The following is a 27,835-nucleotide window of genomic DNA, read 5'->3' as shown; positions in this document are numbered from 1 at the left end:
TGAGAAGAACACCAGCAATTTTCTAAAGGTAGCTGTAAATACTGTAACAACACAAGCCTGCCTGTCAGTAGGAAGATAATAATAGGAACGGATCTAGCTAAACTGAATACAGTGTATATATATATATATATATATATATATATATATATATATATATATATATATATATATATATATATACAACACCTGGGATGCATATATATATATACACTATACACTGTAAGTGCAGCTAACTGACTGACTGTCCTGCCTAATCTAACTTAAATCAAATTACACTGTCTCTCTGTCTCTGTCTCTCAACGCCGGAACACACACTGGCAGGTGGCCTTATATAGTGTGGGGCATGTACTAAACCCCCCGAGCCATAATTGGCCAAAGCCACCCTGGATTTGGCCAATTACAGCTCTCTCCACAGACGGCGCTGTGATTGGCCAAGCATGCGGGTCATAGTGCATGCTTGGCCAATCATCAGCCAGCAATGCACTGCGATGCCGCAGTGAATTATGGTCCGTGACACTCCACACGAATTTCGTGCGAACGGCCCATATCGTTTGCAATTCGGCGAATGGGCAAACAGACGATGCTCGAGTCGAACATGGGTTCGACTCGAACACGAAGCTCATCGCTATTCTAGATAGGGAAGTCACTAAAAAAGAAATATGATTGGCAATTAATAGCACCAAAGCTGGTAAGAGCCCAGGCCCAGATGGGTATATGTCTCTATACGTTAAAAAGTTCTTAGGGATTTTAATACCTTATTTTCAGGCATATATGAACTCTATTGGGAGAGATATAGAAATGCGCGCGGACGCTTTAGTGAAAGGAAGGTAAAGACCTGGCATTGTGCTCCATCTTCAGGCCAATATCATTAATAAATTAAGATATTAAACTATAAGCAAAAATATTGGCTGAGTGGCGGTAGCGTTATATGCCAGAATGTATAGGGAAAGATCAAGCAGGATCAATTCCAGGGAGGGAAGCAAGAGACAATGGGGGTGATTTACAAAAGCCGTGCACCATCAGTAGAGGCACACAGTGAGGCGCAATGCACATTTCCATATTTACGAAATGGTGCACTGGTAACAGAGCTCGAATCACCAATTTACTATAGCAATCTCGGCGCACAGGAGAATGCAAGCCGTGCGCCACTATGGACATGGCGCATGGCATCTCCAATTCAATATTGACAGAAGATGGAGGTGCCAATATTATGAGGTGATGTGAGGAAGTTTATTAACAACTGCCCAAGTAACAAATATGCCCAAAATAGAATGAGAAAGTAACTTTTTCAGAGAAAGCCTGATGTGCCTGCAAGTACGTTTAGAACTGCATGAGATCAATGTAAGCAGTGCACATGAGCAAGCGGCTCTTGCGCTCGTTCACATGAGTTTGTACACTGCGTGGCCAAAATCTTAGTAAATGTTAAGCAACATATATGCAATTGCATGGGTTGAACAGTCGCACCTCTAATCTTGACAATTTTTTTTTATGTTGGTTCACCTTTATGTATTTTTTTTACGGAGATTTGCACACAGGTCATGTTAGCATGCTATGTTGCCAACATGTGACATGCACATTGTTGAAATTTTGTAAAAAGACTCTCGCTCCTCTAGCTCCTCCTAAAAGGGCATTTAACCTTCCCCCTCTAATGCATATGGTTTCCTTGGGCTAGCTTTTGCTTTTAAAGGGGAGCTCCACACTCCATTCTCCAATGCTCTTGTCTCCCCCCTCTAATCCCTTGAATTTGCATGGGCTAGCTTTTGTGTTTAAAGGGGAACTCCACACTCCATTCTCCAATGCTCATGTCTCCTCCTCTAATCCATTGGATTTCCATGGGCTAGCTTTTGCTATTAAATGGGAACTCCACACTCCATTCTCCAATGCTCTTGTCTCCTCCCTCTAACCCCTTGGATTTCCATGGGCTAGCTTTTGCTTTTAAAGGGGAACTCCACACTCCATTCTCCAATGCTCTTGTCTCCCCCTCTAACCCCTCGGATTTCCATGGGCTAACTTTTGCTTTTAAAGGGGAACTCCACACTCCACTCCATTCTCAAAAGGCTGTGAGCTGCCTTCACCAATCCAAACCACATCCTTTTTTCGAGCATACAACAGGGCCAGCTAGGAAATTGACGAGAAGAGCCATCGCCCAACTCCCTTCTGAACCATACAAGGCCACATGCACTTAACATAGCTGGCTGCCTTTGGGGCATGTTGTGCTCAACCCAATACCAACCACAAAGCACCTTGTTCCCACTAGTTTAAAGGGGCTTTCCACATTCCATAAAGTCCCCTGTCTGCAGTCCCCCACAACCCTACTCTAGGATTGTGTGGAAGAGGCCCTTGCCCCCTGAATATGGGAACAAGGTGGTTGACTTTTGGGGTGCCCGAGCCCCTCCTGTCCTCAAGCATTAACCCCATTTCATGGGCTGGCTTGCTGTGTGTTTGGCTAGGGGTTTGTTTGTGTGTGGGAGGGGCACAATATTTTTTTAGTTTGGGGTGGTATTTTTCACGAGGGGGTTCTCATTTATGTTCATGTATGTATTGGGGGGCAAGCTATTTTTTGGGGGGGTTAAAATCTTGCAGCTGCAATGTAGATTTGTAAGTTTTCTCTAAAGCCGTACATCTTTGAAGCAGCAGTTTGGATACATGCAACAGATGCACCACTTTACAGACAGAGTAAGCCCCCCTACCAAGTTACTAGCTTTTAAGCAATTTTGCATTTTTACTTTTAAAGGTTTTTATTTTCTAATAAAGAGTAATTATTATACAGAAAAGAATGAGAAACATATCCAAGGTACAGAGTTGGAAAGCGAAATAGAAGTCTTGTGACTACTGAACAGGCACATGGGGTGGAGATATATGTGGAAAACCAAAAATACATAAATTGAATTGCTGTTCTCCTAAGAATTGTTTCGGACCTGTATATTACCCGCCTCCTGCCTAGGCAGATGCTACCAAATGGGGGTCTTGGAGTTAGGGGTGTGCGCCCCCACCTGGATTATGGAAGAAGTGAAGGGACATCCACCTCCTCAGCACCCCTAATGGGAGCTTTCTGTGCCTGGGGATGGGACACCCGTTACCCTCAATCCTCCCAAGGGAGGGATGCCATTTAAGGCTAACAGTCACTAGGGAAGAGCCCCCCGTAATATACCATTGGATGAAGGTCAGGATCCCTGAGTGGGAGAGAGGATAGCCAGCCAAAGAGAAAGGATAGGTAGAAAAGAGAGAAGGGGTATCGGGGTGCGAGATTCATATACCAAGGCTTCGATCTGGGCTTTGGTTGGGATGAATTCCTGGGATAAAAGGTATTCCCATGAAAAGAGCCCAAGGTTCCCAGTGTCAGGTCACCTGAGTCCAGGTGACAGATGCACCCGTTGGGGTCAGGAGTGTACCGCTAAGATAGTGGACCCTAAGGCTGACTGCTGCGGATGGAACTCAGGGTGGTTCAGGAAGGCAGGTCCCCTGGAGCGTCAACACAGATCCCACAGGGAGTTAGAGCATAGATTCCCAAGGGCGCGGAATCTAAGAGCCAGCAGGTGTTCACCAGAGCCTCTAGTGGTGAGGATGAATTGGGCTGCAACTGGCTCCAGGTCGCGGCCTCCAGGGTCTCCCAGCTCATGCTCACGGTAGGCTACAGGAGGATGGAGAGGAAACAGCAGCCCAGGACAGCAAGGGATAATAAGGAGGTAGCCAAATGTCAGGGCGACTAACAGACAAGGATAACAGAGAACATGCCAAAGGTCAGGGTCACAGGCAAACAGGGATAGTCGAGAACGCGCCAAAGGTCAGGGTCACAAGCAGACAGGGAAAGTCGGGAACACGCCAAGATTGGTAACAGAGATAAACTTAGAGCACACGGCAAACAGGAAGCTAAACACACAATACTGAACGGCAAGGCAGGCTTGGAGAATACGGTGTTTAATAGTGGTTCCTGTTGAGGCTAGGGTGGAGCCACACTGAGGGAAGATTACTTAAGCATGCAGGTATGAGAGTACAAGCCTCAAGGCTGATACACAGACCAGGTAAGAGACAGACAGGTCATGAATGTATTACTGCAAGGTCATGACACCCAGGTGAGTTCAAATCTGTGTACTGAATCTGTGAGGATACTAGACAGTTTTTCCTGGGCCATGATCCAAGACACTTTCCTAATGGCTGCCCTTGTTGAGACTGAGGGTTGCTTCCATGCCTTAGCCAGTGTTATTTTGGCTCCTAACAATATAAAGTGTATTCATTTACGGGTTACATTTGGAGATCCTTGGGATATGTGCATTCAGTAGTGCGAACTCGGGAGACCTGGGAATCTTGCAGCCCGTTGCCCCTTTAATGAGGTTGAATATCTTCTTCCAGTAGGACCTGATTCTAGGGCATTCCCACCATACATGTGCGATCGTACCCAATGATTGACAGCCCCTAAAGCATAAAGGTTTGACTGATGGGTAAATCCTGACTAGTCTGGCGGGGGTCATGTACCACCTAGACACAACCTTTATGTTTGCTTCCTCTAGGGAAATGTTGATAATGCCCTTAAATCCCGTGGATAGAGCTGATTGCCAGGTCTCCAAGCTCCAATGGAATTGGAGGTCTTCCTCCCAGGCTAACATATATGGGGATTTTCCTGAAGGCTGAGAAAGTGATGCATAGATGACTGAGATGCCTCCCTTCTGCTCCATGGCTTGACCACACCAAAGCTCATATGTTGAGATTTTGGGCGGGTTCCGGTTTATCTATCCAGATGCTGTGGAGAAAGTGATTGATTTGATTGAATCGGAACTGTTCTGATTGTGGTAGGTTCAGTTTGCTTATGCAATAGGCTAGGGAGAGGGGGCCCCTAGATGTAAAGTAATGTCCTATCTGGTACAGCCCCTTGTCTAGCCACCACTGAAAGGCCTTTATATCCATCCCAGGAGGAAATTTTGGGTTACTATACAAATGCATTAGGGGCTTCATCTCTGAGATGAGATTTGGATTGAATCTTAATTTGTCCCACAGTGAAAAGAAGTGTGAGAGCGTGGGGGCCAGGATTGGCGGGCGATTTTTTGAAGGGTTCCAGAGTAGAAAGTCTAATGTGTATTGCAGCACCGCCTGGCCTTTTATCTGTATCCAGTCTGGTTTTTCCCTGTTAGAGTAAATTATGGGTATTCTGGATACTAAATAATATCTGTATAGGTGTGGAAGGCCCAGCCCGCAATGTTTACGAGAGAGATAAAGAGTCTGTTGTTTTATCCTATAACGGAACCCCCCCATATAAACTTTAGTATTTTGCTCTGGAAGGATTTAAGGTGGTCCCTCCTCAGTGGAATGGGTAGAGATCAGAAAATATAAAGCAACCTGGGGAGCATTGTCATTTTGATGGCATTTATTCTCCCTATCCATGAGAGGATTTGTTTAGACCAAGTCTTCAAGTTTTGTTCCAGTTTATTAAACATGGGAGGGTAGTTTCCGGCGTATAGAGTTTCGAACTTAGAGGTAAGGGAAGTGCACTTGATGGCGTTTCAGTCACATTGGAAGTTAAGTTTCAACAGAGAAACCATCTCTAGGGCGAGGGAGATGTTTAGGGCTTGAGATTTGCTATAGTTTACATAAAGGCCTGAGATGTTTGCAAAGGAGGTTAGAGTCTTAAATAGGATAGGGAGGGATGTTAGAGGCGAGGTAATGAACAGAATTAAGTCATCGGCAAATAGACTTCATTTGTGTACCTGGGGACCACATGAAACCCCTTTGATATTGGGATTTTCTCGTATCGCTATCGCTAGTGTCTCTATGGCTATGGCGAATATCAAAGTTGACAAAGGGCAGCCCTGTCTCGTGCCTCCAGCCATATGGATTGGGGGGGAGTAGTATCCTTGTAGGCGTATTAGCGCTGTGTGAGAAGAGTAGAGAGCTTTTATGATTCCTAAGAAGCAGTTTCCAAACCCCCAATGCTCTAAGAGCGTGAAAATATATGACCAGGATACTGAATCGAATGCTTTATGAATATCAAGTGAGCGCAGCATTCCCTGTTGTCTGGTTCCCCCGGGCCAATTGGATTGTAGGATTGAAACTATGTCTATGGCTTGTCTGGTTTGATCGGGGCCCTGTCTCCCTGGGATAAAACCCACTTGATCCTTATGAATATAGGAGCTTATAAAAGAGTTTAGTCTGTTAGCTAGGATTTTAGTGAGGATTTTCAGGTCGTTATTTATTAGTGATATCGGTCTGTAGTTCCCTAACTTTTCTGGGTTTTTATTGGGTTTCGGGATGACAAAGATGAAGGCTGTGTTCAGGTCAGGATTAAGGGGGTAGCCGGACACTTTGGCATTAAAGAATGTAGTCATGTAGGGGGCTAGCGTTATATTTTATATACCCCAATGTATTCTGTTCTATATAATTATAATGTTTTACATTATGAACTTATTATGTCAATATTACATCATGGTATTACTATTATTGTTATATTTTTATATCAATAAACCTATGACTGCCAATTGTTTTGCAATGCTGTCATGTTAGTCCACAGTTCTAATATACACAGTACCGCCCAATTTCATTTATATCGTGTTATCTCCAGGGGTGCATTCTTCATATAAAGTCCCACCTTCCTTCCTTTTTATCATAGGGGGCTAGCGTGTCTGAGAATGCTTTGTAGTATGGCGCTGAGAGTCCGTCAGGGCAGGGAGCGGAGCCTCTCTTTAGATTTTTAATGACCTCCACAACTTCCTCTACTGTGATGGGTTCTTCCATAATGGTTTTATGCTTATCAGAGAGTGTGGGAATAGGGGGGGTATCAAGGAATTGAGAGATGGTGCTATTGTTGCCCTGCTTAGTGGAGCTATAAAGTTTATTATAGAAGTCCTTGAAGGCTATCAGAGTTTTGGTGGGATCAGATGTTGTGGTCTGACTGTGAGTCCAGATCTTCGGGAGAGAATGGATTCTCGCCCTGGGGGAGAGTTTGGTGGCTAGCACCAGGCCAAATTTATCCTTCTGGTTGTAAAACTTGGCCCCGCTCCATCGGATCTGCTTCTCGGCTCTTCCTGTGAGGGCTAGGTTCAGCTCCAATCTAGCTGCATCTAAGTGGGATATAGTGATTCCTGAGGGGTTCCTTTTGTGTTGGGCCTTAAGGGACAAGTAAGCTTGCCCCAGTGTAACTATATCTGCCTTCCTCTCTCTTTTGATTTGGGAGGCTGTGGATAATCTTTGACTTTGTGAGCAGCCCACAACACCTCCGCTGAAGTATCCCTTACATTATTCACAGCGAAATATTCCAGTAGCACTTTATCGATTTCAGTGACCCTGATGGGATCTGATAAAATGGATTCATTAAGCCTCCACTGAGAATTGGGGTGGTGAGAGGTCTTATAGAGCGATACATGCACAATGGAGTGGTCTGATAGTGTGGTGTCTATAATTCTGGAGCTGGAGACATTGGGTAGGTGGTGTGTGGGCATGAGAATATGGTCTATTCTAGCATAGGATTGGGTGGGGGCTAGAAAAGTGTGTAATCCCTCTTCAGTGGGTTCATTTCTCGCCAAACATCTGTGAGGCCTTGTGAATGGACTAATCTAGCGAATTTGAGGCTGGCCCTAGTTGGTCGGGTCAGGATTATTTTGGATGGGTTGGACTTGTCCAGCCCTCGGTCAAACATTACATTGGAGTCCCCTCCAAGTATAGGGGTCCCTTCTATGAGGGGGTTTAGTGTTGTCATCATTGATTGAAAAAACGTATATGGTGGCCCTTGTTGGGAGCATAATAGGAGATAAAGGAGAATAAATGGCCATCTATGAACCCTTTAACCAGGATAAATCTGCCTTTATAATCCGCCTGCCAGGAAAAATGACAAGTTTTTGAAAATAGGATGGCTACACCTTTAGACTTTACCTCTGCCTTCGCCTGGTAGAACAAGGGATATTGGTGGTGCAGGTAAGTGGGGCTGTACCGGTCAGGAAAGTGGGTTTCTTGAACCATGATAATATCTAGTTTGAGGGAGCTGTATCTATCGAATAACTTTCTCCTTTTGAGGGGAGAGTTCAGACCCTGGGTGTTATGTGTAGCTATATTAAGTGTGGGCCTGGAAGCATTAGCCATGGAGCAGATGTGGGTGGATACTGTCTTGCTCTGCGTCACTTACCGGCAGATGGAGTCGATATCGATTACCCATACAGAAGAGCCATCCAAACTGTAACACTGTAGACTTATGCCCCGTACACACGGTTGGATTTTCCGATGGAAAATGTCCGATCGGAGCGTGTTGTCGGAAATTCCGACCGTGTGTGGGCTCCATTGGACATTTTCCATCGGATTTTCCGACACACAAAGTTTGAGAGCAGGCTATAAAATTTTCCGAGAACAAAATCTGATCGCGTCAATTCCGACCGTGTGTGGCCTGTTCCAACGCACAAAGTGCCACGCATGCTCAGAAGAAATTCCGACACGGAACAGCTCGGTCCGGTAAAATTAGCGTTCGCAATGGATACAGCACTTTCGTCACGCTGCAATGTTAAAAATGGTTTAATACAGCGCACTCTCTTCTTCTTTATAATGTGACAAGAATTAAGTATTTTTGCTGCTCATATTCACACAGACTTCTCACAAACTTATTTCTTTACTATTTATTGGGATTCCCTCAATATATTTTGATTTTTCACATCTGACATCATTATTTTGGTGTTGTTTTTTTTTTTTGTTTGTTTTTAAGGCCGATTATTTTTTTTTGGTTTGTATTTTTTTCAAGGCTTATTTTTTGTTTTTGGGATTATTATTTGTACTCCAGAAAATTTTTGTGTGTGTTTTTTGTGTCAAGTTACCACAACACCATTGATATGTTGTTCTATTTAATCTGTAGGAGATTGTTTGGTGTTGTTGTCCCTTGTTAATTTCACATTTTATGTTAGAAATGTTCCTGAATCGTCACCAACAAACTGTCCTTTTTGGATGAAAACACACAGGAGAGTATAATTTTCCAAAATAAAACTTTTATTAAGGGCTCACAACTAAACAAAGAGGGAGGCAACGCTGGAGAAACTGCAGAAATTGGCGAAGCCTTGGACCCCCAGGGCAGACATCAATTATTTTCAAGCAAAATTGGTGGTCTGAGGAGTCCTTATCTAAGGGGGTGCAGTCTGGTCCAGAAGTCCCAGAGATCCAGAAAGCAGAACCCAGGGCCATCACTCTCTGGTCTTCCTTCCACGCTTCCTTCCATGCGGTGGCTCTGGTGGTGGAGTTGTGGCAGCAGGAGGAGGAGGATGATGGTCCTACTCAATCACGTCGGTCTTGGGTGTTAGTTCCCCACTCACCCCCTTAGTTAGGACTTTATAAATAAGTTGCTCACACAGGAGGCGTTGACCCTCCTGCATGCCCTGCAGTTTGGTGGCAGCCATGCAGGCAAAGGCCTCTTCAGGAGTGGGTAAGGCTCGGAGGGACACAGAAGCCTCCTGAATGAGCCTGAGCGCTGAATCCTGCATGGGAGTCGTCTTCCTCGCTCTTTTATATGGAAGGCGGAGGGGAGGAACCTGCGATTCAGTCAGGCTGCGACTGGTCCCAGGCTTCTCTTGGCTAACCCTTAGCCCCGCCTCCTCCTGGCTGCCACTAATCCCAGCCTCCTCCTGGCTGCCACATTCCACAACCTCCTCCTGGCTGAGGTCTTCCTGTGTATGAAAAAGGGACATAGCTTTAGTTTTTTATTCATCAATCACACACAATTTTCACCTCATGACTGTTGCAAATTGAATGTTAACAAATATAACAAACTATCATTCTGAGCTCAGCATTTTTCATTCTTGTCCCAATTTTGGGTGCCCACTACTGTCTATTGATATGTAAAACACTTTTTTCAATCAGCAATTAGTGATCAATAATAACATCTAGTAAAGATCATTTCTTTATTGTCCAGAAATCTGTAGAACAATGCTATAACTGACTCCAGCTGGGCTCCTCCACTTCTTCCTGGCTGGAAGGCCCAGGTTGGACATCGGAAGCCTCAGCTGGGGTGGAAGGAAGAGTGGAAGGAAGAGTGGAGAGGGATTCCCTGACTTCAGTGTGGTCTGACAGAAATCGCAGTCTCTCATAGTACCACAGCCTGGGGACATAAACGTCATCTGCTGCAGCTCCGGACCTCTGGGAATCCGTGACCTTCTTGCGCTCCCTAAGATAAGTGCTCCTCAGGCCACCAATTTTGGTTTTTAAATAGGGGATGGTTGCTGTTGGGACCACCGGCTTCACCAACTCCAGCAGTTTCTCCAGCGCTGCCTGCCTCTTTTGTTTATGATTATAATGAGGATGTCTCACCTGCCACAGACAGGACAGCTCCCTGTATTAGTCTATGAACAGGGGGAGGAAATTGTGGTCATTGAAGCCATCCATTTTCTCTGTAATGCACAACACAAGACAAACCCTAAGGTCAGGCCAAACTCTCCTAATCTTGTTACAATATAGGCTTCAATTTCGAAGCAGTATAGGCCCAAGTTTAGATCTTACCTTCGTTATCACGATCGGCGCTTTCAATGCTCCTTCCTCCGCTCACAGATCGTACGTAATACGCACGCGTGTTACGCTTTATACACACTGCGCATGCGTGTAACTCCGCCCGCCCCTGACGTTCTTTCTAGTCTATTCCCCGCCCCTTTTCGTTCTGCGCAGTGGGGGAAGAGCACATGGCGGATACACAGCAGGTGCGTGCTAATTATAGCAACGAGGAGGAGGGGGAGGAAAGCCCGGAGCCTGAAACGTCACGATCCAGAAGGAGACGATTTAAGGCATCAAATATGTCCTTTGGGGAGATGTTGGAGATGGTGGACATCCTGAAGAAGGCCGACTATGATGGAAAGTATGGACCTCACCCCAACCCCAATGTCAGAAAGGCCAAGATAATTGCGAAAGTGGTCAAGAGTCTGCACCGGAAATTCAGGGTACGACGATCAAAAGATCTGCTCAGGAAACTGTGGTCGGACCTGAAATTATGAGAACATGAGCAGTACAGAAAGATCCGGAGAGTGCTGCAAAAAAGTAAGTAGTTGTCCTGTGTTCCTATTCTTTATGTTTCTTACGTTCGTGCTGCTCCATGTGCTTTTCTTACAAGTGTACATTTTTAAATGGCAAATTTCATGTTCATGGGTACATTATTCGTTCGTATCAAACATTTTTCTTTCAGCCTATAAAACACCAATGTTTAGGTCATATGCATTTGGCCCCAATTTTTACGCCCTACTTGTCAGAAACTATTTTGGTTGTGTAGATGGCTTTGTTACTAGAATGAAATGCAAACTAGATTCTGTGTAAGGAGAGGACACTCAGCAGCTGTTTTCACATCTGGACACTGGAGCACTAGTGTGGGACACAAGAACACCATTTTTATTATGGGGCCACACAGGTGCTCCAGTGTATACTATGGGGGGGCTACATCTGTGTAGCTTGTACCAAACAGGTAAAGTATTGAAGCTTGACAAAGGACACTGAAAATGCTACATTTTGGAAGTCTGCCAAAATAGACAATTGTACCCCACTTCCAAGCAATGTTTCCTATTTATAGTTCTGCCATCAAATCACTGTGTGCTAAGTATAGCATTTTTGTTTTACATAGGGGAGAAAAGACTCGGAGGACACCCCTCATCCGAGGAGACCAGAGACCCCCCACCTCTGGAAGAAATACCCCCAACCCAAGAAGTGCAGGAGGAGGAAGAAGACGTGGTAGATCTAGTCACCACAACAGGTGAGTGTCTGTGACCACAGGCTCAGGTAAGAGATGGATGCCGGCATATTTTTGATACCTTTTTTTTTTGGGTTTCTCTCTTTTTAGGTGATCATGATGTTGTGGATCCAGATCCTTTCACATCAGAAAGTGCCCAGATCCTGATCGGGGAGATCATGGGGTGTAATTTACAATTGGAAAACCTGAAGAAAAACATCAATGATGTTATTCTACAAAATAAAAACATCATTGATGTTTTGGGGCGAGTTTAAAACCTCTCCCAATCCCTTTGTTTTTTTGTGTGCTACAATGTTCAAAATGTTTTAAAGATTCATAGAAAAGCCTAATTTGGAGGATGCACACAGTGTGCCAACATATGCTATCTGCCATCACGGGAGATCAATGGACGCGTTTTGGGGGTGCAACCCCTTCCTCAATAATAAAGTAGCTGAGAGGAAGGGGTTTCTCCCCCAAAACACATCCCTTGATCCCCCGTGATGGCAGCTAGCACATGTTGACATGTGGGAAATTTGTGTGCATCTTCCAAATTTGGATTTTCCTGGGGTGACTTCACCCCATCTGAACGCAATATCAAACACAGTTCCTAAATACTCATGTCTGATATTGCCTTCAAGTTCTACCAAATGTGAATTTTGTAAGTTCAAGATTTGTGTCTTTCTTGTTGGTTTTACACATGCCTGTTTTATCTTAAATGGACATTTCTATTTTTTATAATGCTACCCCAAAAATTGTTAGACAACAAACATGTTGGTTTGTTTGAAAAACCTTTTCTAAATGCACATGTGATTGTGCAGGTATTAAAGAGATTGTTAAGCAAGAATGTGTGGATTATTGTGTCAACGCTAAAACACTTTGGTGGTTATGTAATTGGTGTTTTCTGTGAAAATGGGGGTTATTTCCTAAGGGCAAATCCTCTTTGCACTACAAGTGCAGTTTCAGTGCACTTGTAGTGCAAAGTGTCTTTGCCTTTAGTAAATAACACCCAACAGTGCTTTGTATAAGGTTACACAATCACGCCATTTTCTGGACTCAACACATTTCTGTCAGGGTCAGCTAAAACAAACACAAGCAGTAAATGTCCACAAAGATTTTCTTTTTTTTGCTTTTTTATTTGATAAAGGCTTCGCAAATTTGCTGGCATATTGATGGGCACCCTACCCGCAAAGAACGCCAGATATCGTAACCGGACATCACAGGCACTCAGGGAGGGCAAGCCAGAACGGCCACTTTCAAGCGCCGTCAGTGTTGTTTCATGTATCATTCCGGCCTCAGGCCCAACTGAGCCAGCATAGTTGGCCGAATGTTTGCATAAAAAGTTATGGAGAATGCAGCACGCCAGGATTATATGATTAAGTTTATACTCCGCCATATGGATGGGTGTCAGAAATAGGCGGAACCGGCTGGCCAGGATTCCAAATGTGTTCTCCACCACTCTTCTGGCTCTGGCCTCTGTTCCGGGGTGAGGGGGCTCATAGGGAATGGACGCATAAGATGGTCCCCCAGCGCAAACGCTTCATCAGCAACAAAGATGAATGGGAGTCCTTCCACATTGTCCTCTGGAGGTGGCAAGTCCAAGCTGCCATTCTGGAGATGCCTGTAGAACTCCGTCTGGGCGATGACTCCACCATCGGACATCCGGCCATTCTTCCCCACGTCCACATACAAGAAGTCGTAATTAGCCGACACCACCGCCAACATCACAATACTATTGAACCCCTTATAGTTGAAATAGTACGACCCCGAGCTGGGTGGTGGGACGATGTGGACGTGTTTCCCATCAATTGCCCCTCCGCAGTTAGGAAAGTCCCACCGCTGGGCAAAGTGGGAGGCCACAGTCTGCCATTCCTGTGGCGTGGAAGGAAACTGTTGAGGAAAACAAAAATAAATTAATATTTTTACACATAAACATGGCAAGCAGATTAGACACAAACATTCTTGGCCAACCTCCAGATAGCATTTATTAAGGGGAATTTAACAACACCAAAGTATAAGGTACACCTATCATATCCCCCCCCCTCTCATGGGCCATTTCTAACATTATGGGGGGGGGGTGGAAATCTTGGACAGGTAACCCTCTCCACTTCATTGAGAGATGAATGCCTAAATACAGGCTATTACTTGGAACAGCCCCTCCTTAGTTACACTATTGGCAGCCCACTGGACAGGTGAGAAGTCTCATAATACAAAGATATAAATACACACTGTACACATTTGAGGACATTTGGACATTCTGCTATTACCTGTCAAGATAATAATAGGATATAAAAACTTAAAACAGTACCATTTGAAAGTATACAGGCAGGCCCTTGCACTACATGCTTTGGGTAATTCATTCACAAAAGAGATGGGTATAGTGTGTATGGGTTTGGCAAAGTCAGCAGATAGATGATTGAGGATAGATAGAGAATTGGGATCAGCTGACTTAGCAGTTTGGGGGAGGGAGGGTTAATAAAAATGATTTGGGGACACCACAAAAAAAGTCTCTGGCACTCTGCCTGAATTTAAAGCACAAATCACATTTCTAAACATTTTAGGGGGTGTTTGGGGTAAAGCACTACTATGGAGCTGATAAAATACATTGTTAAGTGACTACATGAGGTGAATATAGGGGCAGGAGAACATGCTGGGGAGGTTATTGAAGGCCAATCTGTATGAAGGACTAAAAAATTAATTCCAGAAAAATCCAGCATGCATGAGGACAAAGGGGACATTCACAGCATATTCCAATCATGGTAATTAGGGAATGAGGAAAGAAATACAATATATTATCAATCATTAAATACAATAAAATGTGAGATTAAAGGATAAAAATCTTACCTTCATATACTCCTTCTGAAGGACCTGTATGATGGCAGAACAGGTCTGATAGCTTAAGGAAGAGCCCCGGCCGATTAACGATTCAGTGGATGCTGGTGAAGGTGTGACTTGATGATTAGCCATATTCTGGCTTGCAGGGGTGTGTGTGAGGGGAGCAGGAACAGTCACTTGCCTGAGTTCTGCTTGTCCCTCCGCGCTGAAGCATGCTGTTGGGCTGCGGCAACCATCTTGGTACACCCTGCCAGCGCTGCCCAATCAAATTGCAGCCTGAGGTCTCTGCGGACCTGGATCCCAGTCATGCGGGGGTGTCCCTGGTCGAAACAAGCCAAAATTGGCTCATTTGTAGCTGCTCTGTGTGGAGCTGTAGGCGTCGCTGGATCTGGGTGTGACGGAGCTCCCAGCTCAAGAGGCCATCTTGGAAACTCCTGCAATTTTTTAAAGGCACTTCTCCTTGTTTCTTTTTTGGGGTTGTCCAAATTGGTGACATTGATATATGTCCCTCAGGGTGGGACCTGGGCCCCCATACCTATTTTAAGGCCAATGACTAGAGTATAAGCCAGACAAAATTGGGTGGGGACTAGAAAAATTAACAAGTCAGTTCCCATAGACTGCAATGGCATTTGTTGTATAACTTTTTCCCATGTTAGGCTCTTTGTTTGCTCCCCAGACCGGGGGTGTTTGTCCCATCTGTAATTTTGTAGCATGCTGTATGATGTGCTTAATTTTGAACAGGGGTGGCTTATTTTGTCCTAGCTGCATTTGGGTTGGTCTGAGCATGCTCAGAGAGTGTGTTTTTTTGGTTAGTAATTTAAGGACATGCTTAACAGGTGTACCCACTTTGAAGTAATGTCTCTACAATGGGTGAACTTGCAATTTGTGTTTTTCATGGACTGTGCATGTGTTTTCAATTGCCTCATTAGCACACAAACCTATGTTATATAAAGCTTGCAGATAGCATTCTTTACCTTGCCCTGAAAAGAGGCCAGATTGCTTGATGGTGTGTGTGTGTGTGTGTGTGTGTGTTTTTGTGTGTGTGTGTGTGTGTGTGTGTCAAGAGAGTACATTTGGGTGTCCTTATAGAGTTTGTAACACATGTATTTTCTCTTTGTATTTTGTTTGTTATGTCTTTGCAAAACAGATGTGTTTTAGAGCAAGTATTTTTTACTTTTGTTTCTTTATTTTTTGGGGGGGTTGGGATATTTTTCCCTGAAATATTTTTGTTGTTGTCAATGTGTGTTGTTTGTAGGTTGTAAGTTTCACTTTGATTTAATTGTCTGTGCTGTATTATTTTGCAAAATATTCCTCAAGATGTTGTGACTTATAAATGTTTAAATCCTTAAGAGACTGTCCGTTTGTGGGCGCAGTCCTTTTAACTCCTGTTAATTTCCTCTGCAAAATGGTCTGACCTCAATACCATATATTCTGTTAGTGTCTCAAATTAACATACATGTGTTTTGTTGCTTTCCTTGCTCTTTTCCAAGTCCTGTTTTGTTGACCAATAATATTTGTAGCAAATGTGTTATGTGTTTTGTTAATAATTTGTTTTGCAGATGCATGCTCAATCCAAGTAATGCATTTTACCCCCCCCCCCCATTTTCATGCAACAGATTTCCCAGCTGCAACTTAACTAGGGTGATTGGCATGGCAAAACAAAAAAAGGTGTGATTTGTCTAAAAGCTACTTTCCTGGTGTCTTCGTGGCAGCATACGCATGGATTGTGCGTATGCTGCCATGTATAGGCACCAGGAAAGGAAAATTACAGAGAGGTAAGTATTACATTTTCCATTTTAGTGCAGTGGTTTTCAGCCTCAGTCCTCAAGTACCCCTGACAGGACATGTTTTGGGAATTTATCTTAGCTAAAATAACTGTCCAAAATACCAAGCCATTGACTCTGATTTAAAGCACCTGTTCAAGATGAAGGAAAACCTGCAAACATGGCCTGTAGGAGGTACCTGAGGACAAGGTTGAGAACCACTGATTTAGAGCACTGAGTGAGTGCTAGAACCCCTGCTTGTCTTTTTTAGGTTAGGATTTGTGTCCCTTTTCTGAAAATTGGCTTCACTTCCTGTCACATAGCCAAACAGGAAGTGAGGGTAAAACCCTACCAATGTCATTCCTTGGGGACACACAGGTCAATCTAACTAGTGTCTCCATTAGGCAAATTGCACTCTAGCACTTTGTTGTGTACAGCCCAAATTATTAGGTATTTTGGGGTTTATTAAAGGCAAATCCACTCTGTAATACAAGTGTACTCGCTGTAAATCTGAGGGGAAGCACTGGTGATTTTATCATCCAATCATGTAGAAGCAAAGATGCTGTTTTTCTATGTTCCTTGCATGTCCCCCTCGGATCTCCAGCAACTGTACTTCCAAGTGCACTTGCAGTGCAAAGTGGATTTGCCTTTACTAAATAAACCCCAAAGTCCAAGATAACTAATAATTTAGGGTGTATACAGCAAAATGCTAGAGTGCAATTTACCTAATGGGGAAACTATTTAGATTGACCTGTGTGTCCCCAAGGAAAGACATTCATAGGGTTTTACCCTCACTTTCTGTTTAGCTATGTGACAGGAAGTGACTAAATTGGAGGAGAAACTGGCAAAATTTGTGAGGTGTCTTCACCCTATCAGGGGTGCAGACATCCCCAAAAACTGACAACACTTCTAATCCCTCTGCACTCTATTCCCAAGCAAAAATAAGACAGGATTTCAATTAGTTTAACTTTGCAAAAACACATTCCTAAGTTCAACTGTGATGCATAACAATGGCCCATTTGGACTTTGTTTAATAGAAAACACCAGTTGCCTTTCACTAGAAACATTTGTTAGTATAGTGCTGGAAATCTGCATTTGCTTTACTATTAATTTAAAAAGAAATTGGGTTCCTGCAGCTAGATGCGCCAAATGCATCTAGATGCGCGACCGCTGTGAATATGAGATGCACAACTGCTGTGTGTTCAGAGGTATGTACCCGTGGCGCATATCTGGTTCCGGCGGAATGACGTCACGCCCCTCCAGGAAACTGTGAATTTCTTCCCACCACCATGCCCCGCTCACTGTTCTCTAAGGAAGAGATGACCCTTATTTGCAAATTAAGATAATTTTTAAGTTATTTTTACATGGGGTGGTGTTTGTGTGGGTCATGTGTGTATGTCTAAATGATTTGGCCTGAAACACACACACCTACTTCCTGTGTACAGATTCACTTCCGGGCCAATGTATATTGCTTTCTGCTTCAGTGTGTGTATATATAGATATATCTCTATAGATGTAGGTTCTTGTGTCCACCAGCAGAGAGAAGTTGGGTAGATGCCACACTCCTAATTCTGGAGGCATAATAATGGTCTAGTACAGGGGTCTTCAAACTACGGCCCTCCAGTTGTTCAGGAACTACAATTCCCATCACGCCTAGTCATGTCTGTGAATGTCAGAGTTTTCAATGTCTCATGGGATGTGTAGTTCTGGAGAGCCATAATTTGAAGATTCCTGATCACTCTAGCATGTCTTGAAAAAAGGTGTTTTTTTCATGTGCCTTGTATAATGCCCAAGAAATATTGTTTGGAAAATACAAGTGGGTCGTGGCACCAAATTTGGCACTTAAGATGGTCATGCACTATGCAATCTGATTGGCCAATCTCTGTACAACTTGATATTTAGGCAAAATAGGTAATAGTGAATAAGAGAGATGGGGGTGATTGGTGCTGCCTAGAAACCCTAGATATTACTATATCATAGGGAAAAAATCAGGAGAAGATATTTATTATATATTTACACAGCTATACTCATATTATCTGAATAGGGCTATGTGTTATGTAGAACTGCTTCCTGCCACAATAAACAGAATATGGAGGAGGTATATCATATAGGCCTAAGTGTCCAGCCCGTGGCTCCAGGTGATGAATGGGTGTGCAGTGAAAAAAAAAAAAAACTGGTATGGAGAAAAAGCTAGTGTATAGGAAATAAACCCAAAAAATGTACATGCAAATCAACTCCAATCCACATATAACACTGTCACATCTATATAGGAATTACAAATCAGCCAGATGGGATCCTGCAAAAAAAGTTCAATGATCGCTACAATGGCCCCTAAAGATTATGGCTGTTAGCAGAGAAAACAAAAACAAAAAGTCTATAGTGTGCAAGACAAAATTAAATATGAAAGTTCCATATGCATAATGATGTTTGCATCAGATCTAGACAGCAGCAAGGTGACTTTAGTGTTTATTTCCAGGTGACTTCTGTGCTCCCTCTTCAGAATTCCTACTCACCAGATCCAGACACCCCTACAGGGGTAATAGGCATGTAGTGCTTATTATGGAGATCACTGTTCCCTGATGTCCTCGGTGGATATCCCAGATGTATCCTTGTTAAATAGTAGATTCTGAGGTGCCCATAGGTAAATCACTCATATGCCAAAAAATATAAAGAAAGAGCTCCCATGGTGTAGTAAAATTAAAAAATTGATCCGTTTATTCATTAAAAAACATAAGCAAAACACCAGGCAAAGACATCCAATAAAAAACGTGTGTTCCTGAATCAGTAGCACACGTCGCCAGCGTGCATTTAATGCCGGTTCAAGATTAAAAACAAGCATGTACCGAGATAGGGGATAACGGCAGCTATTGTGCTCCAGCTGCGTTCCACCCTCTCGTAAACACGGAAGTGACGTAGTGTGCATGGCTCCGTCGTACGCGTTTCGTCATAGACGTCCTGAATGAATGAATGAATGAAGGAAGGAAGGAAGGATTTGTAGAGCGCTGCAAATGCGAACTGAATCGCCTCAAGGCGCTAGAAATGCGTTCTCTGTTGCCAGCTCTTTAGAAAAGGAAGGTCTTTAGTTTTTTCCTGAAGGCCTGATGGTTTTCTTCCATGCGGATGTGGGTTGGAAGAGCGTTCCATAGTCGAGGTCCTTGGACTGCGAATCTTCGATCTCCCTTTGCTTTGTAGCGATACTTGGGCATGATGAGGAGGTTTTGGTTAGCTGATCGAAGGCTGCGATTGGGTGTATAGTGTTTTATCTTCTCCTGAAGATATAGCGGAGCGTTTCCTTGTATGCATTTGTGGGTGAGGCAGAGGGTCTTGAATTTGATCCGATTCTTTACGGTTAGCCAGTGTAGGCACTTTAGGGATGGTGAAATAGATTCCCAGGGTTTTTTTCCTGTTAAAAGTCTTGCCGCCGTGTTTTGAATGAGTTGTAAGCGCGCAAGCTGATATTGGGGTAGTCCTAAGTATAGCGAATTCGCGTAGTCGAGTCGGGAATTGATGATTGTTCCCACAACTGCCGCTTTGTCTTCTTCTGGGATGAAAGGGATGAGTCTGCGTAGGAGGCGGAGGAGATGGTGGGAACCGCTCACCATCCTCAGCTACGGTGCCACACTGTTGCACGCTACGTCTTATGTAAGGAGAGCTTCCATGCCTGTCCCGCCCCCTCATGTAGGAGCAGCCAATGTAAAAGGGGACTATGTTAAAAACCAAATCGAAAGCCCCAGGGCGGGCAGACAATGCCCAGCTGATGTATAATCCCCAGGCCAATGCAAGGCTAATGTCTGATTGGTATAGACATTTGATATACTGGACTCCATGGTGGCGCTCTCCCCCATAACATCAACAAAGTTATATATCCATTCATTGCAAATGAGAGACACATAAATAGGGATGTGTAGGAATAAAGGCTCCCCCTCCTGATAAGAAGGAGGTAGTTCTATGCACCAGGATGTAATGGATACTGGCAGATATTACCATGTAAAGCTCAAATGAAAGAATATCAGGGGACAGGAATTATTACATCTGATGTTTTACTCCAATATGTGTGTGTGATGATGGACATAATCCAAGTTTATTATGTGCATTAAGTGCCAAACAGTCCCTAATAGAAGTTATACATAAGTAAAATTATATATATGTGTATAAAAAAATACAATGAAAATAGAAATAAAAATAAAACTAAAAAAGTGTATATTACGTGAATCTACAGCATCTGTCCCAACTGCTCACGAAGGGAAATATTCGTAAACAAGTACCCAGTAGCCAGAACCACCATAGATGTAAGTGATCGCCAAAAAAATGGATAAAAATGTCTATATATATATATATATATATATATATATATATATATATATATATATATATATATATCCATTGAACAATAATGGTCAAAAATATAAGGTAAATAAATTGTGTCTAATGATCTATAATACCTCTAGTGCCCATAGTATAATTAGGTGTACGTCACATGTATACATCATATGAAACCAAAAAGTTAAAGAATTAAATTGAAAGCCCGCTGTATGCATAATCCCTTGGGCCTATAAATGATGTGCTGAAGGGAGTGATATAGGTAATCCCTTTCCTTGTGAGTGGTGAATAAGATGGGAACCAACAAGAAGAAACCCCACCCTAGCTAATGTAACAGGTGCTAAATAAATATTAAGATCAGTAAGAGAAAAAATAAAAGTAAAAAATCTCAAAATGAGGTGTAGTGTAAATAACCCTTGTCTGGGCCCTAACCAGGGTCCGTTTGTATATAGCGGATGAGAAAACCACAAAGAAGTCTAAACTAAAGACAGGGGAATATATGCAATATGGGACTAATGTCAATAAGGTGAGTCCCAGAAAAAAATGCATAAGTGACCCATGGCTAATGAGATACGCATCGCAAATGTTGGATTATATGCATATAAAGATATACATGAGTAGTGGGATGTGCAATCTCACTGCTCCCATGGATGAAGGGCTGCATGGCCAAACAGAGGGATATGGCAGGACACAGCCCCATCATGGTTTGGCTATAAAGCAGTTGAGGTCTATATCTAGGTTGAGGCCCCTGGGAGCCAGGGACCCCAACCTATATATCCAGGCTGTTTCATTTTGAGAGATAAGTGTCCTCTTATTACCACCCCTCCAATGATCTCTAATACAGTCAATGCCATAGAAAATAAGACCAGAGGGGTCACGGTTATGTACCTGATCAAGATGGCGTGAAAGATTGTGTTTTGGAAACCCCTTTTTTATATTCTTAATGTGTTCGCGTATATGTACAAATAGGGGGTGAGTGGTTTTCCCCACATACTGAAGGTGACAGGGGCACTCTATGACATAAGTCACATGGGTGCTATGACATGTAATCAGATCCCTGATGCTATACTCCTTGTGGTCAGTTTTGGATTTAAAGGTTTCCCTTTTCCAGGGTTGTTTTTACTGACCCTACAAGGTAAACATTTCTGGCATTTATAAAAGCCCTTCATATCTGGAAAGATCTTTGTTTGTTTAGGTGGATTAATAACGTTATGGACCAGATAGTCTCGAAGATTGGGGGCTTTTCTGTAGATGAAATTCGGTTTATTGGGCAAAATTTTGGCCAGAACTCGGTCTTCCTTCAGGATAGGCCAGTATTTCTTTAGGATTTGCTCAAATTCTTTATATTGGGTATTTACATGCATGCTGGCGATGTGTGCTACTGATTCAGGAACACACGTTTTTCATTGGATGTCTTTGCCTGGTGTTTTGCTTATGTTTTTTAATGAATAAACGGATCGATTTTTTAATTTTACTACACCATGGGAGCTCTTTCTTTATATTTTTTGGCATATGAGTGATTTACCTATGGGCACTTCAGAATCTACTATTTAACAAGGATACATCTGGGATATCCACCGAGGACATCAGGGAGCAGTGATCTCCATAATAAGCACTACATGCCTATTACCCCTGTAGGGGTGTCTGGATCCGGTGAGTAGGAATTCTGAAGGGGGAGCACAGAAGTCACCTGGAAATATATCTAAGCACTAAAGTCACCTTGCTGCTGTCTAGATCTGATGCAAACATCATTATGCATATGGAACTTTCATATTTCATTTTGTCTTGCACACTATAGACTTTTTGTTTTTGTTTTCTCTGCTAACAGCCATAATTTTTAGGGACCATTGTAGCAATCATTGAACTTTTTTTGCAGGATCCCATCTGGCTGATTTGTGATTCCTATATAAATGTGACAATTTGTAATTCCTATATAGATGTGACAGTGTTATATGTGGATTGGAGTTGATTTGCATGTACATTTTTTGGGTTTATTTCCTATACAGTAGCTTTTTCTCCATACCAGTTTTTTTTTTTCACTGCAAACCCATTCATCACCTGGAGCCATGGGCTGGACACTTAGGCCTATATGATATACCCCCTCCATATTCTTTTTATTGTGGCAGAAAGCAGTTCTACATAACACATAGCCCTATTCAGATAATATGAGTATAGCTGTGTAAATATATAATAAATATCTTCACCTGATTTTTTCCCTATGATATAGTAATATCTAGGGTTTTCTAGGTAGCGCCAATCACCCCATTTCTCTTATTCACACACATTGGGGCACCCCCTGTGAGTGCTCTGTTTAGGGGAGGCAGCAACCTTTCCTTTTACCGTGTAGGCCCATCCTAAGCGCAGTGTCTTTTATTTTATTTATTAAAATAGGTAATAGGAATAAGCACTTCAACAATTATAGGAAATCAATCAGGCTTTTGCACTAAATCTAATTTATTTAAGATCGAACTGATTGCAGTGTATGGTCACCTTTAAAGATCAAGATCTGAAAATATTAATTTATTGGGTTTAGAAACACTTCTCTGTTCTTTGTAATGTATTGAAAGATTTGGGTAAAAAAAGAAAAAAAATAATTTCAAAGATATATTAGAAGTGATAGGAATGAGATTAGCATCAAAAGGATTAATTAACTGAAAACACCGACTAATTGCCTAACAAGACACATCCAATGTGATGAACTTAACCAATTGTATTGGGCCTGCGCTATTATCAATGAGCAAACCGCAGTTACCCTAGCGCCAGTTGCAGTTTACATATGCAGGTATTTCTCTTTTTGCACTTCAACGTGCGCAGGTTCGCACGTTCGATTAATGACTTTTTTTAATGTATGAACTGGTGCAGTGCCTTCTTCTTAGTAAATCACCCCCAATGTATTGAGAACTATCCTCTTAATGCAGTTAAGAAGAGCAAGAAACCAGTCCTTTTCCTGTCAATTGATGCCAGATAGGCCTTTGACAGGATGGACTGGGATTATATGGTTTTAACATTATGACACCCCGGGTTGGGCCCACGCATGTATAAATAGATTGAGACAATATACTCTAAACCATCAGCTCAAGTACCAGTAAATTGGATCCTGTAGCATCCGTTTGCTCTTTACAATGGAACGAGACAGGGATGCCCAATCTCCACTGCTATTTGTGCTATCTTTAGAATCCCTCCTAGCGATGATCTGAAATAAATAAAGAAATAAAAGGCAAGAACATAAGGTATCTGCATTGGCAGATGCCATTATGCTCTATGTATCTGATTGAAGATAGACGCTACCTAACATCTTAACGGAATTCAAAAGATACGGGGAAGTTTCAAACTTAAAGTGTCTATGTAGAGAGATCTGAAATATTAAACATCTCTGTTCCCCAAGGGGAGCTTAGGGCCCTTGGACCCTTATACCCATTTGAATGGAAACAGAAGGGCTTGAAATATCTGGGTATAAATATATCTGCATCAGAAACTGATTTGCACCAGGATAATTATCTACCCCTTCTCAATAAAATTAAACAAGATTTGAATGGTTACTCTGCCGGTAGGTTATCCTGGCCGGGCAGAATAAATGTGATCAAAAGGTTGGTTCTCCCAAAGGCTCTTTATACTTTCCAGGCTCTCCCGATAAATATGCCAGGAGCTTATCCCTAAACTCTCAGACTATTGTTAAGGAGATTTATCTGGAAATATAGAGGTCCCTGTGTTGCTTATAAAGTGCTTGTCAGGAAAATATCAACTATGTCAGAATGGTTTAGAGAGATAGATATAGAACAAGATTAATGGAAGAGTTGGTACATTTACAAAATGACTCTAATTCAAAATTTTATGGAACCTGGAGAAGCTGGTTTGAGTTTAAACAGTCTTTGGTTTACATAAGATATGTAGGTAATGAAAATGCTTTGGAGGAGGAGAGAGAGAGTGGTGGTGGAGAATACCCCATAACATGTAAAAGAGACAGTGGATAGGAGAATAAGCAAGTCCTGTTTGGGCACCCGTTTCCTGCTCCCATCCCCCTTTTTTCTTTTCTTTTTTTTGTCTCCCCATATCATCCACTTTATGGAGTGGGGTTAAAGGGTGGGAGGAAGGAATAAGTAAAGGAAGGGAATAAGAGAAATAAAGGAAACATTTCCTATATTCACAGTCATTTGGAATAGAGATTGTGCTCACGGATATAGAATGTCGGCAGTGGGCCTGAATGGGTAACCATGAGGGAGGGAGGGAAAATGGGGAAGGGTATGGATGTATGGTGTGGGATGGTAAGGGTGGAATTAGGGAGAAGGTTAAGAATATCTCTCTCTGTTTTTTTTCCCCTTAATATTATCACAGATGGTTTGTTATAGTTTTTTGGCATGTCACTTTGTTTTTTTTTGTTTTTTGTTTTTTGTATGTTTTTGACACAAACACAGGAAGCAAGGGGTGGTTCGGGGCACTCGAGGGGGAAGGATGTGGGGGTGGGGGAAACGGGGCATAAGGATTAGGTAGAGAAGCCTGGCAACCCCTAGACCTGTTTGAAAGAAAAACCGGTTAGAGTATTTGCATTTAGATGAGGGGTGCTTCCACCTCTCACAAGGTCTCACAACTCTCATAATGCTTGATTATTATACGCAAAATTAATTTATATGCTATTGAGGTTCAGTGATTGGTTTTGGTGATTAAGATATGGTCTGTCTATACATTATATTTGAAGATTACTGCCAGCCATTAATATAAAGGTAGATCAAATACAGTGTACTAAAATGATATATTGGTTTTGTTGTTCTATGAATAATGAGTGATTTTAATTTTGTATTTTCATAATAAAGTGACGCTTGTTATTTGCACTTTTAAACCAGGCTCTATGGATGGTAAAGGTTTTTCATATATTTGTAAATCCTTGGTAGCCCTCCCTATTAGGGAGCTGTAAACCTTTTTGAATTAGACTGTGTTACCTTGGAGTGACTCCAAATTCATTACTTGGGTTTGGTAGCCCCATTGTAGTTCCTTTGTTTTGTTTACGTATAGGAATATGGTATCATGAGAAAACAGCAAAATCCCTAGTGAGTCATGTAGAGGGCCCTTAAAAGGCTTTATGACTGACTTCTAAGTGGTCATTATTTTGTGGTAAGTGGATTAGTTTATATGGGATTCAGTGGATGATTCAGAGTAAAACAAAGTGACACAGTTTTTAAAAGAAATGAACTGTTGTTATAATGGTAGCCAGAAGGAGAGTAAGGGAAAAAAAAGGAATGTGGTATCATAAACACTTTCCTCTAATCTCTTCCAAAGATGGACACTCTAGGTCAGACTCTCTGGGAAGAATCATGTCATATGTTTTTTATTGTAGAGAAGTAAACCTTTCTAACATTATATACCATTTTTGGTCAATAAAGAAAATAAGAAAATGTAATGATATGCACCAGACGTACAGTCCTTCTTTAGCTGTTTGTTTTTTCACAACAGCTGTGAAGTTTCCAAAGAGACACGTTATATTTGCTGAGGTTATGTGTATATAAGCTCACCTTATGGAACTATCATTTTTAAATTGACCTAAAAACAATGTATGAGCCAGTGAAATATAGTTTCCCATATATTGACATACAGTTGATTTGAGGATATCCTGCTGAGCTGCTGTATTTTTATTGTCAAGTGGGTGCTACATCTGTGCTTCTACACTTATCAGATGCTTCTCAAACGCCTCTAGAACCTTTTGCACTTCACGTAAGTAGAAACTGTAACAATAAGCCATTTACAGAAAGATTTATCCTCCTTCGCTGTCCTTGAAGAAACATCAGTTTCATAGCGTTCGGTAAATTCTCTTCAAATTCATTCAAAGGATAACTCCACTTTCATGGGGGAAAAAAAATAGCAAACAAAGAAAAAATAATATAGAGTATACAATTGCGACACAAGTCATATTGTAATTGTTATTAAAAATTGCCTATCTTTTTCAATCTGCAGCTGCTGTAATGGTCTGAAAATGCAATGCAATATTGCTAACTGGAGGTGTTCTGTACTTAGAATGTGTACAGAACGCCCCCAAGAAACATCATTTTCTGCTTGTGTGACTGGCTCACTGATTTTCCCAGAAGTCTGCACTAAGATGCAATTCAGAATTCCGGCATCCCTACAACAAAAATGCAATAGGAAAAAATGTCTAAAGGGATGTAGGCCCAGCAGCTTTCCTCAATAGTGCCCTGAAGCTGCTGCAGTCGATTGATAATTATGAAACCACTCCCATTAGATTCACTTTCCCACATGAACACAGAGAAACACACATGGATTTCTTCAGGAATCTGCAACAAAGTTTGTTATAATCCTTGCAATGCACATAGATCACCCACAGGGGAATGTTTTTTTCTCAACTAAAGTGGAGTTACATTTTAAAGCAAAGAGGAACCGGTGAGAAGTGTTTTTTAATGGGAAATATGGTTAGTATTAAAGTGATATTAAAGGTTCGTTTTTTTTTTTTATATAACAAACATATCATACTTACCTCCACTGTGCAGTTGGTTAAGCACAGAGTGGCCCTGGTCCTCCTCTTTTGGGGTCCCTCTGCGGCGCTGTAGCTCCTCCTCTTCTCGAGTACCCCTTCGGAGAATCGTTCTCCTTCGGGACACCCATGTGGGCACGCTCCCGAATCCTGCTTCTGCGTATATTGACACAGAAAGCAGGACTCGGCCCCACCCCCCGGCGCCCACATCATTGGATTTGATTGACAGCAGCGGGAACCTATGGTTGCGCTGCTATCAATCTATCCAATCAGGACACAAGACACTAGCTAGAGCTGGTGTGCTCGTCCCCGGGGAGAAAAAGACTGGGTTCAGGTAAGTACAACGGAGGGCACTGGGGGACTGCAAAATGAGAGAAGGTTTTTCATTTTAATGCATAGAATGCATTAAGATGAAAAACCATGAGGGTTTACAACCCCTTTAAAGTCTTGTTTTTTATTGTTTAAAAATAACAAACATGTCATACTTACCTGCTCTGCAGTGGTTTTGCACAGAGCAGCCAAGATCCTCCTCTTCTCGGGTCCCTCGCTGGTGCTCCTGGACCCTCCCTTCTGCCGAGTGCCCCCACAGCAAGCAGCTTGCTATGGGGGCACCCAAGCCGAGGCACTGCTCTGTGTGTCCATTCAGACACAGAGCCGTGGCTCTGTTCCGCCCCCTCTCTTTCCTCATTAGCTCATGGATTTTGGCTGACAGCAGCGGAAGCCAATGGCGCCCGCTGTGTGTCTCAGCCAATCAGGAGGGAGAGACAGCCCAGTCTCTCATGCAAG

This window comes from Aquarana catesbeiana, linkage group LG09 (assembly GCF_042186555.1).
Source record: "Aquarana catesbeiana isolate 2022-GZ linkage group LG09, ASM4218655v1, whole genome shotgun sequence".
NCBI lineage: Eukaryota > Metazoa > Chordata > Amphibia > Anura > Ranidae > Aquarana > Aquarana catesbeiana.
Note: the sequence above shows the minus strand (reverse complement) of the source record.